Here is a 17,565-nt window from a genome sequence, read left to right as displayed (position 1 = left end):
CTACCTTAAAAAATACAGGGAAATTGCCTGGTGAAGGTGGCTCATGCCTGTAGTGTACTAAAGAGTTACTAAAGAGGCTGGTATCTGAAGATCACGGTTTGAAGTCAGTAGGACAGGGAAGTCTGTGAGACTCTAACCTCTAATTAACTACCAAAAAGCCAGAAATGGTGCTATGGCTCAAAGTGGTAGAGTACTAGCCTTGAGCGCAAAAGCTCAGGAACAGCATTCAGGCCCTGAGTTCAAGTATTAGGACTGGCACCAAAAAACAAAGGGGGAAAAAAAAACAACTTCACACACACACACACACACACACTTAAAATTTTTTCAATCTTCTTGCCATTAAACTGGAGTAGGTGTTTAGCAGTTTTCTTTCTCACTTCCCAAACAAGATGTCAAGTGTTGTGGTTCAGGGCTAGAAAAATCTAGCCCTGTCCTTACCTCTATTTCATAATCCCAACAGTAAATTAACTACACTCCACGCTTCATTAGCTGGAGGAGCAGGTGAAAGAATAAGCAACAGTAGCTGCCACTGAGTGCCGAGTTAGTGTGCCAACTATACTGTTTTAAGTGCTCATTTAATGCTCAACTCAATGAGGAAATTGAGAATAGGCTAACAGCCTGTGGTAGGACAGGAACCAAGGACAGTTGCACAGTTGTGTTCCAAGTTGTTGTTTTTTTTCCTGAAAGTTACAAAGATGTCTCATAAACACTGATTTCCACAGGCAAGTAGCACATTCCCCACAAGCTGCTTTTTTTTTTTTTTTGGCCAGTCCTGGGCCGTGGACTCAGGGCCTGAGCACTGTCCCTGGCTTCTTCCCGCTCAAGGCTAGCACTTTGCCACCTGAGCCACAGCGCCCCTTCTGGCCGTTTTCCATATATGTGGTGCTGGGGAATAGAACCGAGAGCTTCATGTGTAGGAGGCAAGCACTCTTGCCACTAGGCCATATTCCCAGCCCACAAACTGCTATTTTTGACAAACATATTAAAATAATTTCCTTCTAATGTTTAGAAACTCCACTAATGTTACAAAAAGGCCACAATACCACTTCATAATCATAATCCTGATACAAAGCAGTTTTCCAAATTAATTTGATTGCCAACCTTTCTTCCCTTTAAAATAAATTACATTGAAATGCTAGTTGATATCCTCTTCACAATTTTTCTGATTATACAAAATGACACTTCAAAGCTACACTGTAAAGACTATTCAGGGGTGATTTTATTTATTTATTTATTTTGCCAGTCCTGGGGCTTGAACTCAGGGCCTGAATACTGCCCCTGGCTTCTTTTTGCTCAAGGCTAGCACTCTACTACTTGAGCCACAGTACCACTTCTGGCTTTTTCTGTGTATGTGGTACTGAGGAATGAAACCCAGGGCTTCATGAATGCTAGGCAAGCATTCTACCACTAAACCACACTCCCAGCCCTTCAGGGTGATTTTTTAAGAAGTATTTCTATTTTTACTCTGTTCATTCAAAAAGTCTTCAAATGATATAATTTGAAAAATGTTGAAGACACAACTGCATCCCTGGGCAGTTTATGTCCACCCAACATTTTGTTGTTGTTGTTGCTGTTTTGTTGACCATGGGTCGTGAACTTTGCTGGTTAATTGGAGATAAGAATCCCACAAACAGGGTGTGGGTGACTCATGCCTGTAATCCAAGTTATTCAGGAGGCTGAGATCTGATTTCAGTTAGGAAAGTCCCTGAGGCCCTTACCTCCAATTAACCACCAGAAAATTTGGAATTGGCACTGTGACTCAAAGTTGTAGAGTGCTATCCTTGAACAAAAGAGCTCAAGGATGCCCAGGCCCTGAGTTCAAACCCCAAGACTGACAAAAATAGTAAGTTAAAAAAAAGGAAGAGTCTCACAGACTTTCCTGCCCCAGATTTTGAAGCACCATCTCCAGATCTCAGCCTTCTGAGCAGTCAGAATTACAGGCATGAACCTTGGACAGCCCACTGAAGATAATTGAGGTGTTTCTTTCTTTTTTATTTTGTTTGTATCAATACTGGGGCTTGAAGTCAGAATCTGGGCACTCTTGCTTAGCTTTTATTTGCTCAAGGCTGGCACTCTACCACTTATGCCACAGTTCCACTTTCTGCTTTCTGACAGTTAGTTGGAGATGAGAGCCTTATGGACTTTCCTGTCCCAATTAGCTTCAAACTGCAATCTTCAGGTCTCACCATTTAAGTGGCTAGGATTACAAGCATGAACCATGGGTACTGAGCTGGTAGTTGGCATTCTCTTATGCCAGCTAAAATTCAGGAAAGTAGTTGGCTTACCAACTAGCTTACCTACTCTACTACTTCAGAAGAAAGAATGAGAATCTAGAGTAGAAGTTTTTGTGAAGGAATTTGTAAAGGAAAGAGTGAGGAGAGTGAAATATCCATTAATTCAGAAGACAGGTTTCAAAGATGGGCATGATCCTATTTTCTGAAATTCTTGAATGAAAGAAGGAGATACAAGAGGCTAGGGAGCTCTTGAAAATATGGTTCTGACTAACCACTGATGATGCCAATAAAACACCAAACAAACCAAGATAGTCATCCAGGAGTCATCTGAAACAGTATGCTTTGAAAAAGCCATGTGGTACAGTGGACACTGCATCACTGAATGCTGGGTAAGTCAGTCTGATCTGCACATGCAGTTTCATTAGCAAAATCAGAAAGATATGGGTCCCAAAGAGCTTCGGTAGGAAGAAGTCTGCTACCCCTTAAGTTCCCCATTTCTTTGCAGGTCCTTTGTCCTCAGGCTACATCCCATTACCAGTACAAACAAGCCCAGTGCTGGTGGCTCACACCTGTAATCCTAGCTACTCAGGAGGCTGAGATAAGGGCAGGAATGTCTGTGAGACTCCTATCTCCAATAACCACCAAAAAGGGGGAAAAAAGCTGAAAATGGAGCTGTGGCTCAAGTGATAGAGTGATAGCCTTGAGCACAAAAGTTAAGGGACAGCACCCATGCTCTGAGTTCAAGGCCCAGTACTGGCATGCACGCACATGCACGCACACACGCACACACACACACACACAGATAGAGAAAAAGAAAAAGCATGGATGGTGACTAGATTTTATTACACTGCCCCTCCAAATCCCACTCAAGTGATCCAACATGCATGTATTTATAAAAACGTGTATAGGGGCTGGGAACATGGTCTAGTGGTAGAGTGCTTGCCTCGCATACATGAAGCCCTGGGTTCAATTCCTCAGCACCACAAAAACAGAAAAAGCCAGAAGTGGCTCAAGTGGTAGAGTGCTAGCCTTGAGCAAAAAGAAGCCAGGGACAGTGCTTAGGCCCTGAGGTTCAAGCCCTAGGACTGGCAAAAAGGGGTGTGTGTGTGTGTGTGTGTGTGTGTGTGTGTGTGTGTGTGTATTTAAAGCTAGATATAAATGCATACATATGTGTATAGATGCATGCATACATATGTATGTATATGTATATCTATCTATCTATCTATCTATCTATCTATCTATCTATCTATCTGTCTGTCTATCTATCTATCTATATCTTAGTTCAGAAAAACCTAGTTCTGTCCAGGACTCCATCTCAAAGCCCTGCATACAAATGTAACTCTGCAGCACAGGGAAATAACAAGGACCTCAACAACAAAGCAGAATCATTAATGAATTTCTGGAATATGTAAAAAGTAAACAGGTTCACAAAAAAGACTGCATTTGTAACCAGTACTAATACAGTCAAGCAAGATGGACTTCTTCACAAAAGGAAAGGCTTCTTCCCAAATAGTCAGTAGAACCGAAAGCTCAAGGGAGCAGGGGCTGAGCAAAGAAGTGTGTTGTGGGGAAACTCAGTGGGCACTGTTTGAAATGGCCCACAATACTTTTTCACCTGGGTATAAATTGCTTGAACATAGAGCAGTAGGAGTGATGGATAAGCAACATGGTATTTTATTTAACTCTAGGATAAGAAAGACAGAACAAAATCACTACCCAACAACTTTCAGAGGCAAAAAAAAAAAAAGAAAGAAAGAAAAGAAAAGAATGAGTTCAGGGTTTCCCACATGGTCCAGGGGTAAGTAAGTAAGGAGTCACTTCTGAGTTTCAGATGAGAGATCCCTCCTTTCACCCTTATAAGTCAGGCAGAAGGCTAGGCTTCTCTAATTACCTACCAAAGGCTACTTCCCCCAATACTGGGAGTTGATATTTCAACATGAATTTGGGAGAGACAAAAGTCTTTAAGAGTGTAGTTACTAACTTCAACAAATTCTGTCAAAGTCGTGGTTTTGCAATTACTCTAGGGTCGCAGACTATGTCCATAACCCACTGAGCTGTTAGTTGGCATAAGAAGGTGGAAAATCCCCAAACGCATGTTCCCTTTGATGAGAACTAGTATGGGCACAGAAACACTGGGGAAGGCTGCCTGCCACTCTTGTCCTTAGTGTCCTGAGGCAGAAAAAGGCAGCAATCCTCACAAGTGTCAGAGGCATGGCTCCAGTGGATATGGTAGAATAACAGATGAAATATTGGTTTTTCTCCTTCCTCCATCCAGCTAAAGCTAACAGTAACAATACTGCTGGGGACTAGGGGCCCTTCTTACAGGCTCCCAGCTCTTCTGGGTCCCTTGGCCTCCCTCCTCATCTCCAGATCCCACCCCCCAGCCCCAAACACCTATCAAACACATTCATGCACTTTCACACACCATCTCTATCTCTCCACTATGGAACACTATCTCAGATTATCCTTCCTCAGGAAATCTCTTAAATAGACATTCTCCAAACATTCTCTTTTCCTCTCCTGATAGAGAAATTTGTAAGCCAGAAATACAACCCAAAATATTGTTGATAAGTACTAGAAGCATCTTAGGGAAGTATCTATATAACACAGGAGTGCTTAAGTTTCTCAAGTCAAATTTACAAAGAGTAAATTAAAGAGAAACAAGCTATCTTTCCTTACCCTTTGTTTCTTCTTAATATGCTTCCTACTATTTTTGTTTTGTTATAAAGTAGCTAGGACATGGTCTCATGGGCTAGCCTAGGAACTTAACTTCTGCATCCACTCTGATAACCTACTAGGATTTGACTCTGATCTTACACCTTATACAAAGTCATGAATAGCCAGGTTGCTCACACTGTAATCCTAGCTACTCCAGAGGCTAAGATCCGAGGATCTCCATTTGAAGCTAGCCTGGGTAGACAAACATGACAGTATCTTATATCCAATTAGCCACCAAAACCCAGAAGTAGACAACAGTGTGGTTCAAGTGGTAGAGTACCAGCTGAGCCAGAGTACAAGGTCCTGAGTTCATACCCTGTTAGGTTAGGAATAACTATATGACCACTAGACATTATTTTACAAATGAAAACCAACTGATATACCTTTAAAAAAAAAAGATTGAATTCTGTGGACTTGCAGGCACTGAACAATTTAATTTGATATATGTAACAATGTATCATTGGTTAGGAAAATAAGAAAAGGCAGACTGGCAAACATTCTTCTTTCCTAGCCCCTTTCTGCTTGAATATTTGGCTCCCACATTAAAGATAAGAGGTCCAAAGCAAACACTTGACTTTATAATCTCCTCAGATTCCTAATCTTTCTGGCCAAGTCCAAATTCAGTGTGTCAGTCGTAATTTTCTTTTCAGCCTGGGCGGAATGCTACCTAAGACTCAAAGTTCAGTGAATCACATCCTATGTTCTCAAGGAGCTTAAAAAATCTATACTAGGAAACAGGACAAGTAACATGTAACTCCACTGGCATGCTTTAGTGAAGAATGTGCAAGGTGAGAAGTCACTTCAATTGGGGACTGAACAGTTTTGATAAAGATTGCAATTCAATACTCTAGGAAGGGGGCCAGGAGTTTTGACCTAGTGGTAGAATGCTTGCCTAGTATGCACAAAGCCCTAGGTTCTATTCCTCAGTACCACAAACAGAAAAAGCCATAGGTGGTGCTATGGTTCAAGTGGCAGAGTACTAGCCTTGAACAAAAAGAGCTCAAGGACAGTGCTCAAGCCCTGAGTTCAAGCCCCAGAAATGGCAAAAACAAACAAAACATACCCACACCTCTAGGAAGGCAGAGAGCATGCTGATAAAACAGGGATGGGAAGGAGGGAGGGAGGGACAGGGCATTCCAGGGTGAGAATAAACATAAACAAAGATTCTGAGAGGGGAACAGGGTGAGAATAAACATAAACAAAGATTCTGAGAGGGGAACAGGGTTTACATTTAGGCAAGAGTAACCAGAAGGGCCTAGACTGCTGATTCACACAGGAAAGATGGATCTAGGAAGGTATGGAATGGAAGAAACACTGCAATCTTCTGCATGCTTTTTCTTCTTTGAGGGGGAAGAGGCAGAAGGGTTTTGGTCCAAGTACAGCCATGGTTATGGACCAGGATCACCTGAGACTTTGGGCAAGTCACCTAACACTTCTGTATCTCTTAGGACTAATAACAGCAACTATACAGGGATGCTGCAGGATTAAATCAGTTAACATCTGGAAAGTGTCTAGTATGTATCTGTCACAAACTAACACTATGTATTTAACCTATCCCTGAATTTGTGTTTTAGAAGGATCCATTTAGCAGCAATATGGACGAATGTATGGGAATGGCAGTCTCCCTCCTTTCTGTACCTTTGCACCTGCCACTCCACCTTCAAGGGCAAGTACTGCCCAAGACTTTCTAATTATTTAAATACTACTGAACATGTATCATCTTGGCAAGTTCAAACTCCACCTCTGTCCAACAACATTTCCTCTGAGACTGTAAGGGATGCAGTTCAGTGGTTTAGGGAACCCCTGTGGGAACGTTAGGATATATTTATGGTACAATAAGCATTTTATCCTTGGCTAAGTGTAGCGATTAGTGCCTATAATCTCAGTTTCCCAGGAGACGGAGATGAGAAGTGCAGTTCAAGGCAAGCCTGGGCAAAAAGATCCCATCTCAACAATCAAACAGAGCATGATAGATTATGCCTGCAATCCTACCTATTCAGGTGGCTTAAGTAGGAAGATCATAGTCCTGGCCTCCCAGGTTTAAAAATAACTTTAAAAAAAACTTAAAAAAATACTTAAAAAACAAAGGTCTGGGAGCATGGCCAAGTGCCTTTGTAAGATAGTGAACTGGCCAAAACTGGTCTGAACAGGACTTGTCTGTTTTTCTATTTTTTTTTTAAGACTTTGTACCATCATAGATGAATGCAGACAAACTAATATTCCAGGAAAACAATCTGTTGTGAATATATTGCAAAGAAGAACTGGCGAAATTTGCTCCTCTATTTTCCTACTTGACTCACTCAACTGCATTTTTCTTTACTCCTCTTTTGACCCAAGTATCATAGGATGTGGTCCCTGATTGAACAGATCTATATTAAAAGTCAACAGCTGCCTTTTGCTCAATATACACAATGGCAAGTGTCAAAGTGCCAAATGTGACATTTTATTTATAGTAAGACTAGTATAAAGAAACACATTAAAAAGTGTAGCCTTTTATAATTAAAAAAATCAATGAATTAAAACAGTGATTTAAAGCAGTGTTGGCTTTCATTAAAACTGAACTAGAGCATCACACTGGAACTTCATGGAAGCAGTCTGTGCATGCTGGCTGGGACATTCATACAAACATGTATATCACTGGTAGCAACACCCAAACCCACATATCCTTTTTACTGTCAACTCTGAAGCAATAAATCCCCAAGAGTGATTACATTCTACTTGCTCAATGAATACTGGCTAGGACTCTCCCTGAGAACACACACTACAGAAAACTTAGGTGGATTATGGGAGAATGACTGCTGTCTGGGCAAATCTACATCAGTCTATGGCCAGAAAATGAAATAACCACCACTCCTACCAGGCACTGGTGGCTCACACATGTAATCCTACTCAAGAGCCTGAGATCTGAGGATCCTGGTTCAAAGCCAGCTGAGGCAGAAAAGCCAGTGAGACTCTTCTCTCCGATTAACCACCAGAAAAAAACAGAAATGGAGCTGGGCTCTAAGTGGTAGAAAGCTCAGGGACAGTGCCCAGGCCCTGAGTTCAAACCCCATGACCAACAAAAAAAAAAAAAAAAAAGAAAGAAAAGAAAGAACCATCACTCCTAACCTGGCATTACTAAATGGAACAGGTTTTATATTTATCAAACTTTTTAAAGAGCTAGCTCCTTTGGTGCATGAGAAATTCTAGAAAGTACTAAAAATAAGTAGGTAGCTTCAGAACTTGAAAATAAAATATTTGGACAACCAAAAAGAAATGTCCTGCTTACATAAACCATAACCAGCAGGAAACACTGTATATATGAAATTAATCCTATATGCTAAAGCTGATCTCTGACATCGGTAGGAGAGAGTATGAAATAATATCAGTTTGCAAATGATCCATTCAGGTTGCTTAAGCTCTTATTTATAATTCAACAATTGCAATTTTGGAATCACCAACATTTCATTAGGTGTCCAAATTTCCCCTACAAAATTATAAAAGGTGGGGTGGAGATGTAGCAACCATGAAGCCTTAAAAGAAATGTAATGCCATAAACTATTTTCTAGTTATACTGTTAGCAATGTTCTATAAAGAAAGAATTCCTCTCTGCTGTATAGGTGCATGCCTGTAATCCCAGCTGGCAGGGGGGCAGAGGGGAGGTGGTGAGGCAGGAAGATCCAGTTTGAGGCAAGGCTGGCTACATAGTGAGACCTGTCTGAATAAAACCAAAGAGGAGAAGGAAGCAGAGGAGGAAAGGGATGGGAGAGAAAAACAACAAAACAAAAACTTGTCTCAGACATTTCACACTTACTTTCAGACTTTGAGATAAAATAAATGGATTTAACACTCCAATGGTACTCTAGAGCTTTAACTGTTGTTTTGTCACTGTTGAATCAGGCCTGGATAATGTGACATTTATTACTAAGGAGCACTCAGCAGTAGCCTGTGGAAGATCAATGTCATGGGCACCAGCGACACCAAGACTTAACGATATGCTAGTTTGCCTCAAACCTGTGTAACCTGTATACCCTTCTCATCACGCTTGGCTGCCTTTCTCTTAGAAAACCGCTTCAATCCATTCCAGAAACATAAACCAAATGCACTCCTTAAGTTTGGTAGTTACATGTGTCCCATTAAGTTATATTACCACTACAACTGACTGTGCACTCTCTCTGCCCAGATTGGACCCAGCTGGGTTTCAGGAATATTCAACTACAGACTCACCATGTTGCCTTAAATCTCTTTTCAAACAAGGCAGGGCATAAGGGAATAAATAACACTGACAATACAAAAGAAAAACATAGAAAAATGCAATGTCTGGGTCTTTTGTAATAGCACTAATGATTATTAAATAGTAGTGACAATCATAATTAACATTCTGGCATTTACTATTCACAGACAACATGCTAACTCCTCATATACTATACTTGATTATACAACTATCTTTAAGGAAAGTATTTCATCTCTTTCTCTCTCTCTTTTTTTTTTTTTTTTTTTTTTTGCCATTCCTGGGGCTTGAACTCAGGGCCTGAGCACTGTCCCTGGCTTCTTTTTGCTCAAGGCTAGCACTCTACCACCTGAGCCACAGCGCCACTTCCAGCCTTTTCTATATATGTGGTGCTGAGGAATCGAACCTAGGGCTTCATGTATATGAGGCAAGCACTTTACCACTAGGCCGTATTCCCAGCCCCTTCATTTTATAGCTATTTTTTTTTATAGCTGAGAAATCCAGTTATATGTCTCAAATTTACTACAGAGAGAATCCAAAAATGCTATCTAGATAGGTCTGACTTCAAATCTTCCTGAACCATTTACTACTGAACCTCTAATACAGACTCAGTATTTCTCAGGACAGGGCTAAGAAAACGAGTTTCCAGACATATTAAACTAAACAGGAAAGGACTCATGCATATGTGCATTATCGTGCCAGTTTTTTAGAAACTGGTTCTTATTACTCAATCTGCTGAAATAAATTCTGATAATATAACTTTTTTTTTTGTGGCCAGTCCTGGGGCTTGAACTCAGGGCTTGGGCACTGTCCCTGAGACTCTTGTGCTCAAGGATAGCACTCTACCACTGGAGCCACAGGACCACTGAGTTTATTAGAGATAAAGAGTCTCACAAACTTTTCTGCCCGGGATGGCTTCAAACTATGATCCTCAGATCTCAGCCTCCTGAGTAGCTAGAATTACAAGTGTGAACCCCCAGTGCCTACCTAATATAACTTTATTTAAAAAATCAAATCAAGTAACTCACACAGTAAGATCTGTGGTTAAAGATCAGTACAAACAAACATTAGTAAAACCCTATCTCAAAAACAAGCTGAGGGCTGGGAATATGGCCTAGTGGTAAAGTGCTCACCTCCTATGCATGAAGCCCTGGGTTCGATTTCTCAGCACCACATATATAGAATAAGCCACAAGTGGTGCTGTGGCTCAAGTGGCAGAGTGCTAGCCTTGAGCAAAAAGAAGCCGCAGACAGTGCTCAGGCCCTGAGTTCAAGCCCCAGGACTGGCAAAAAAAAAAAAAAAGAATAAAAAAAAAGCTGAGGGCTGGGAATGTGGTTTAGTGGTAAAGTGCTTGCCTAGCATGCATGAAGCCCTGGGTTCAATTTCTCAGTACCACATAAAAAGAAAAAGCCAGAAGTAGCACTGTGACTCAGTGGTAGAGTGCAAGTCTTGAGCAAAAAGCAGCTGAGGGACAATACACAGGCCCTGCGTTAAGCCCCCAGGACTGGAAAAAACAAAACAAAACAAAAACTGAGATAGCTGGGCAACAGTGGGTCATGCCTGTGCTACCCAGGAGGCTGAGATCTGAGAACTGTGGTTCAAAGCCAGTCGAGGCAGTAAAGTCCAGAAGAGACTTATCTCCAATTAACCACCAGAAAACCGGAAGTGAAGCTATGGCTCAAAGTGGTAGAGCGCTGACTGAGCAAAAGAACTCAGAGACAGCACCCAAGCCCTGAGTTCAGGCCCCACAACTGACAAAACACACACACACAGACACACACACAAACACCAAGCTGGGCATGTTCATACATGCCTGTAATTCTAGATACTCGGGAGATAGAAGTTAGGATCACAGTGTGAGGATAGTTTCGAGTTAAAGCACAAGAAACTATCTAATCTGAAAAGCTAGGAGCAAAAGGACTAGAGCAGTGGCTCTGGTGGGAGAGCCCCAGCCTAGCAGGCATGGGGCCCTGAGTTCAATCCCCAGAACTGCCAAATAAATAAAGTCTTTGTACTACTTTATCATTAGAGTTTTATTCTTAGAAATAAAAATTTTAGTAGTTTAAAAGTTCAATAAGTGAATAAAATGTTGTCTGTTCACATAAGGGAATATTATTCAGCAGTACAAATACATGTCATAATATAGAGGAACTTTGTGCTGAGAAAGAAATCAGTGGCAACATTGTATATTCTTTTTATACTATCTATCTAGAGCAGGCAAATTTAGAACAGGAAAACCTACAATTAGAAAGATTAGGCCTAGAAGGTTGGGGGTAATGTGAGGTTGATCTGTAGAGTAATAAAAATATTCTAAAATTGACTGCCACAATGGTAGTATACAACTCTGTGAATACATGAAACCCCACTGAATTGTATATACTTTAAATGGGTGCATTTTATGGTATGTGAGTTATAACTTAATAAAGATGTTAAGAAAAGAATTATACTGGACAAAGGCTCAAAAAGCCAATGAAGAAAAAAAAATTTTTTTTTTTTTTGGCCAGTCCTGGGCCTTGGACTCAGGGCCTGAGCACCGTCTCTCGCTTCTTCCCGCTCAAGGCTAGCACTCTGCCACCTGAGCCACAGCGCCCCTTCTGGCCGTTTTCCATATATGTGGTGCTGGGGAATTGAACCGAGAGCTTCATGTGTAGGAGGCAAGCACTCTTGCCACTAGGCCATATTCCCATGCCCCCAATGAAGAAATTTTATTGACGCTTTCTAAATTAGAGAACACAATGCCAACACGTCTTCCCTCTTAGGAATCAAATTCTGTCCTCTACAAATCAACCCCCAGTGATTAACATTGCCAAGTTCTAGGTCACTTGGTTCCTTTAAAAACTGATGTTAAGGGGCTGGGAATATGGCCTAGTGGCAAGAGTGCTTGCCTCGTATACATGAAGCCCTGGGTTCAATTCCCCAGCACCACATATGTAGAAAACGGCCAGAAGTGGCGCTGTGGCTCAAGTGGCAGAGTGCTAGCTTGGAGCACAAAGAAGCCAGGGGCACCGCTCAGGCCCTGAGTCCAAGCCCTAGGTCTGGCAAAAACAAACAAAAAAACTGATGATAAGAGCTCCTTCCAAAGGGCCTTTGTGATCACAGCCCAGGCAAAGAGCTTTGTAGTTAATAACTGCCCAGTATGTAATAGATGAGTCTGCTTGACCAGCTGTAATTTTAATGTCTTAAACCAAGCATCCCCAGCTTGTAGGCCAGAATCTACTTGAGTGTTGGCCCCCTAGAGTTAGCTGGGAAGCACTACAGATACTTACATGAGGTTGACTTCCTGTGGACCAGGCTGGAAGGAAGCAGAATCCCATCCCAATGTCAAGCCTTTAGTCCCAACCCTCACCCCCACCCTGAGCCTGCCCATCTTCAGACTCAAGGAGGTTGAAAGCACTTCCTCAGACAGGGTCAAACATCTGGATTTAAACAAGTAGGTCTTTCTCCTCATTCCTAATTTTTCTCTCTTTCAGGGACTGTGGGAGGGCAGGGAGAAGAATCCTGTTAATGTAATACATGCAGTTTATCTGTGCTTCCCACTGACTTTCTCCTTTCAGGAGTGACTTCATTTGGCTGGCAGTTTAGGAGAAAATATTAGGCATCATCAGTGCAATCTCTTGCTTGTGGGAGCACTGAACCTTCCTATCTTTCACACTAGATGCCTTACAGGCACATGTGCCCCAATTCTGCTTGAGACTGAGGAGTTAAGTCTGGTCAATTTTGAGGTCCACTAAGAGTACGCTGCTTGCTCCCAAATATAAGTTACATTCCTTAACATCCTCCTTATATAATAAAGTATTATTTATAAAATACTATTTTAGCCCTTATTATTGTCCCCCCTCAATTAATTCAAAATAGAAATAGGGATGAAGCTGGATATGGTAGTACAGGACCATAATACTAGCACTGAGAAGGCAGAGGCAGGAGGATTGCATTTGAGGTCAACTTAGCTCTTCTTCAGCTCCCTAGAGTGAAGAAGCATGGACCCCCATCTAAACAATGTAAAGCAGAAGGAAGAATAAAAATATTTTCAGACATGGGGCACCTGTAATCCTAGCTATTCAGGAGGCTGAGATCTAAGGAAGGACTGCGGTTTGAAGCCAGCTGGGGCAGGAAAGTCTGTGAGACTTTTATCTCCAATTAACCACCAGAAATCCGGAATTAGAGCTGTGGCTCAAAGCCTTAAACAAAACAGCTCAGGGATAGCACCCAGGCCCTGAGTTCAAGCCCCACAACTGATAAAAAAAAATTAATTCCTAAATAACTAAAACCTAACTTATTTTGAGTGGCTGGATATAAAAGAGAAACTCTTTGTTTTGTTTTTTGCCAGTCCTGGGCCTCGGACTCAGGACCTGAGCACTGTCCCTGGCTTCTTTTTGCTCAAGGCTAGTACTCTGCCACTTGAGCCACAGCGCCACTTCTGGCTGTTTTCTATATATGTGGTGCTGGGGAATCGAACCCAGGGCTTAATGTATACAAGGCAAGCACTCTTGCCACTAGGCCATATTCCCAGCCCCAAAGAGAAACTGTTATGTACTTGAAAAGGGGGGGGGGGGCTGAAAAACATCTAGAAATCTTCATAAAGACAGTGGACAAATCTTTCTTGGATGGCCTAATCCTGAAATTTTAGCTGTAAAGAGATAGTATGAGCCTGTAGATCAGAAGCAGGTTTCTTAACTGTTAATCTTGTTAAAAATTAACCTGCATAACTTTTTTCACAAGAAGTTTGTCTTTTAGGGATGAGAAAAGATTGACAGTGGGATTAAGAAATTTATATGATGCAGTTGGCACTGGTGGCTCACCCCTGTAATCCTGGCTATTCAGAGGCTGATATCTGGAGGATCAAAGTTCAAACCCAGCCTTGATAGAAAAGCCTATAAGATTCCATCTCAAAATGACCAGCAAAAAGTCAGGCTGGAAGTCTGGATCAAGTAGTAGAGAACACCATTTGGGCAAGCAAGCTGTTCAAGTGTGAGACCCCGAGTTCAAATTCTAGTACCAATAAGAAGGAAGGAAGGGACAGAGGGAGGGAGGGAGGGAAGGAGGGAGGGAGGAGCAAACCATATCACTTTAAAACTGAAATCTAAAGCTCCTTTCTGGCAAAAATTCCAACCAGTGAAGAATCTAAACCATATTCAAGATAAAATTATGCATAAGTATAAGAAGTGGATCAATGAAGTTTTATTTTATTCAATGCTGGCAATCAAATAAATTTGCATGTGCTAAGCAAGAGCCCTACCACTAAGCTATATCCCTGAGCCCAGAAAAGTTTTCTTGAAGTGAGCCTTTGCCTGTGGGAACTTGTGCCAACCACTGAAATACGGAGAAAACATCACCTAATTATTCTGTATCAGCCAAATATAAAAAGCCAAAGCAATCAAACTGAGCAATGAAAGTCAAGTGCTTCAAAATCTACACAGCACTACATAAAATGAAAGACAGTGGCAAGCTTCAGTCCCCAGCAGAAATGTGACCTCAACATAGTAGATTTATGTACTTCTGCCACGGTAGTTCAATTTTTGACATTATTCTGTCATCAATAGTTTTAGTTGCACTAATAGAAATGGCTAAGAGTCATTATTTTCCATCACATACTTTTTCCATGTATATAATAGCTTTCAGTTCCATCATATCTGCAAAAGTTGGGCATAATCCACAAGCTCCTATAACAGTACAGTGAATGTTATCACACACAGGTGCGAATACAGGGAATAGACTTTGTATCTGGACCAATACAGCAGAGATGAACAAGTCTGCCAGCTCAAACAGGTCTCACCATACAGTTTATCAGTCATAACTGAAGGAAGCTATTCTATTCAGGTTTTGTGGTTTGACATTTCATTGCTTTCCAGGGTAGTTCAAGTAGAAGCTGAGGCCAACACAAATTTGAGCAGAGAGACTGAAGAGAAATGACATTGCAGGAATGGAGAAAGTGCAAAGCCACCAGGGAAGACATTTGTTTAACTTGTTCTAAGTCCATGCATGCCATTCTTGATGTTTTCTGATTTCTAAGAACATCTAATTTCTAATAAAGACCTGTCATTCTCATAATAACAAGTTCAGGGCTTTGATGGCAAAAACTGGGATTCTGACATTGGGCTTATAAGCCAGAACAGCAACAATCTCTAATTTTAATTGAGCACTTACTACGTGCTCAAGGCACGTAAATGTTCTAAATGTTTCCCATGGAGTAACTCAATCATCGCAATATGTCACTGAGATGGCTATTATCATCCCCAATTTTCAGCAGAGAAAACAAACACACAGAGATGCAAAGTAATTTGTGCCAATGTCAAAGTTACCATGTAACAAAGTTTGAATTTGGGTCCCAAAACTTTCCTATAGTAGTTCGCTGCTATGGTTTTTATTTTGCTTTGTTTGCGCTGGTCTATGGGGTTTTGTTTGTTTTGTTTTGTTTTGTGTGGGTCCTACAGCTTGAACTCAAGACCTGGGTACTATCCCTGAGTTTTCTGCTCATGACTAATACTCTACCACTGGAGCTACATCTCAACTTTCTTCTCTTTTTTTTTGTGGTTAAAGATAAAGAGTCTCACAGACTTTCCTGCAGGGGCTGGCTTTGAACCATGATCCTCTGATCTCAGCCTCTTCCAGAGCTAACAGGCATGAGCCACCAATTCCTGGCCTGAAATCCATTTTTTAATTGTGATAAAATGTATACAGACTGAATGTATTGCACCAAAGGGAACAGGATAACCTTTTGCTTCTTGGTAAAGACTCTTTCATGTGAACACTGTAATAAAGCTATTCTGTTACCTCTGATACTTTATTCGGACTTCTCCAAACTACATTACTGGTTTGGAAGATGTACCTCTACATTTCTTTTTTTTTAACTGAACCGAATCTGTCTGCTCAGGTGGAGTAAAGCAAGCATTAAAGTAAATGGCAGACCAAGTTCAAGTGTGGTCTTATCTAGCCCAAGGTACTAGTGACCATTTGAAAGTGTTGCTTTTGTTTTGGGTTTTGTTTTGTTTTTCAGAAGTGCTGGAGACTGAGCTCAGGGCTTAGCAGGAGCTAAATGAATATTCTACTAAGGAGCTGTATCCCTAATCCTTAGTTTAACCTTAAGGGAATCTGTTATTTAAGGTAAGAAATAGAGATTCTATTTTTTTTTTTTTAAGGCAGCTACTGGTGGCTCACACCTGCAATCCGAGCTGCTCATGAGCCTGTGATGGGAGGAAAGTTTTATGCCAGGCCAGCAGAAAAGTCTGTAAAACTCTTATAATCAATTAACCACCAAAAAGCCACAAGTGGAGGTGTAACTCAAGAGATACAGTACCAGCCTTGAGCAGAAAAATCCAAGGGAGATCTCCTTGGCCCTCAACTCAAGCCCACCCCCCCCCACCCCCCCCAAAAAAAGAAACATTTTTGACATTTTTCCTACTGTTCCTAGGGTTGCCTATTTATCCTCTTTTTAGCCAAGGAATATTTTAACTGATAGGGAAACTTGGGATAGCAAGGGAAACAGGAATTGAGTTACATACCCACCCTCAGCAACTCTGGACCTTGGGGGCCACAGACCCTGACCATTCCATACTGTTGTAGCAACTACTTTGGCTCTTGCTCCAGAAGCTGACTGTGTTACAACGTTCACAACTTCACTGACCAATGTGCTCTCTGCTATTTGACCAAACCATCAGCTCTTTCCTTTATTCACTTCCATTCTTTATCAGCGTTGCAAAGATACTCTGGCCAATACCCTCAATGCCATGGCTGCTGTCACTTTCTGCATGGAGATGGCAAACCCCAACCCTGATGAAACCTTTTACTGGCTTTCACATGAGTACTCTTGATGTTTCCTTATTTCCAAGGACATCTGGAGAGTTCGTCTACTTAGCTAAACTTGACCCAAAGCAGTTGAGCAGTACCAGAGGTCAACAGGACAGACAGGTCATCACACTGGGTTCACAAGGCTTTGATGCTGCTATACAACCCTACTGTGTTGGTGCCCTCTGCAATGCCTGGCTTTTAGAAAACATTTTCTGTCTCCTTCAAACAGTGCACTGCTGACGCTCCCATGTCTGTGGCAATTAACAGCTGATGGCTTTGCCTTCAAATCTGAAGATGTCTGGTGGCTCACACCTATAATCCAGGCTACTCATGAGGCTGAGATCTGAAGATCACAATTCAAAGCCACTCAGGGCAGGAAAGCCCATGAGATGCTTATCTCCAATTAACTACCAAGAAAAACCAGAGTGGAACTGTGGCTCAAATGGTAGAGTGCTAGTCTGAGCAAAAGAAGCATAGGGACAGCGCCTAGGCCCTGAATTCAAGCCCCAGAACCAGCAACACACACACATAGGCGTGCGCACACACACACATACGCACGCACACATACACACACAGAGCTTCCCCTTTCCCATCTTCTCAGAAATATTACACCATCTC

At 41.6% G+C, this 17,565-nt stretch overlaps 1 protein-coding gene and 1 long non-coding RNA gene across 2 annotated transcripts in view; both read right to left on the bottom strand.

Moving 5' to 3' along the window:
* Mosmo (modulator of smoothened) overlaps positions 1 to 17,565 on the bottom strand; it is a 66,036-nt gene that overhangs the window by 46,164 nt on the left and 2,307 nt on the right. The window lies entirely within an intron of this gene.
* On the bottom strand, positions 738 to 17,341 carry LOC125340648. Its single transcript, XR_007208794.1, has 3 exons — positions 16,780 to 17,341; positions 15,995 to 15,998; positions 738 to 748 (listed from the first exon to the last, which is right to left on the bottom strand). It is a non-coding gene; the product is annotated as an uncharacterized LOC125340648 (long non-coding RNA).

This window comes from Perognathus longimembris, chromosome 23 (genome assembly GCF_023159225.1).
Source record: "Perognathus longimembris pacificus isolate PPM17 chromosome 23, ASM2315922v1, whole genome shotgun sequence".
Taxonomy (NCBI): Eukaryota; Metazoa; Chordata; class Mammalia; order Rodentia; family Heteromyidae; genus Perognathus; species Perognathus longimembris.
Note: the sequence above shows the minus strand (reverse complement) of the source record. Positions and strands in the feature narration are given on the sequence as shown.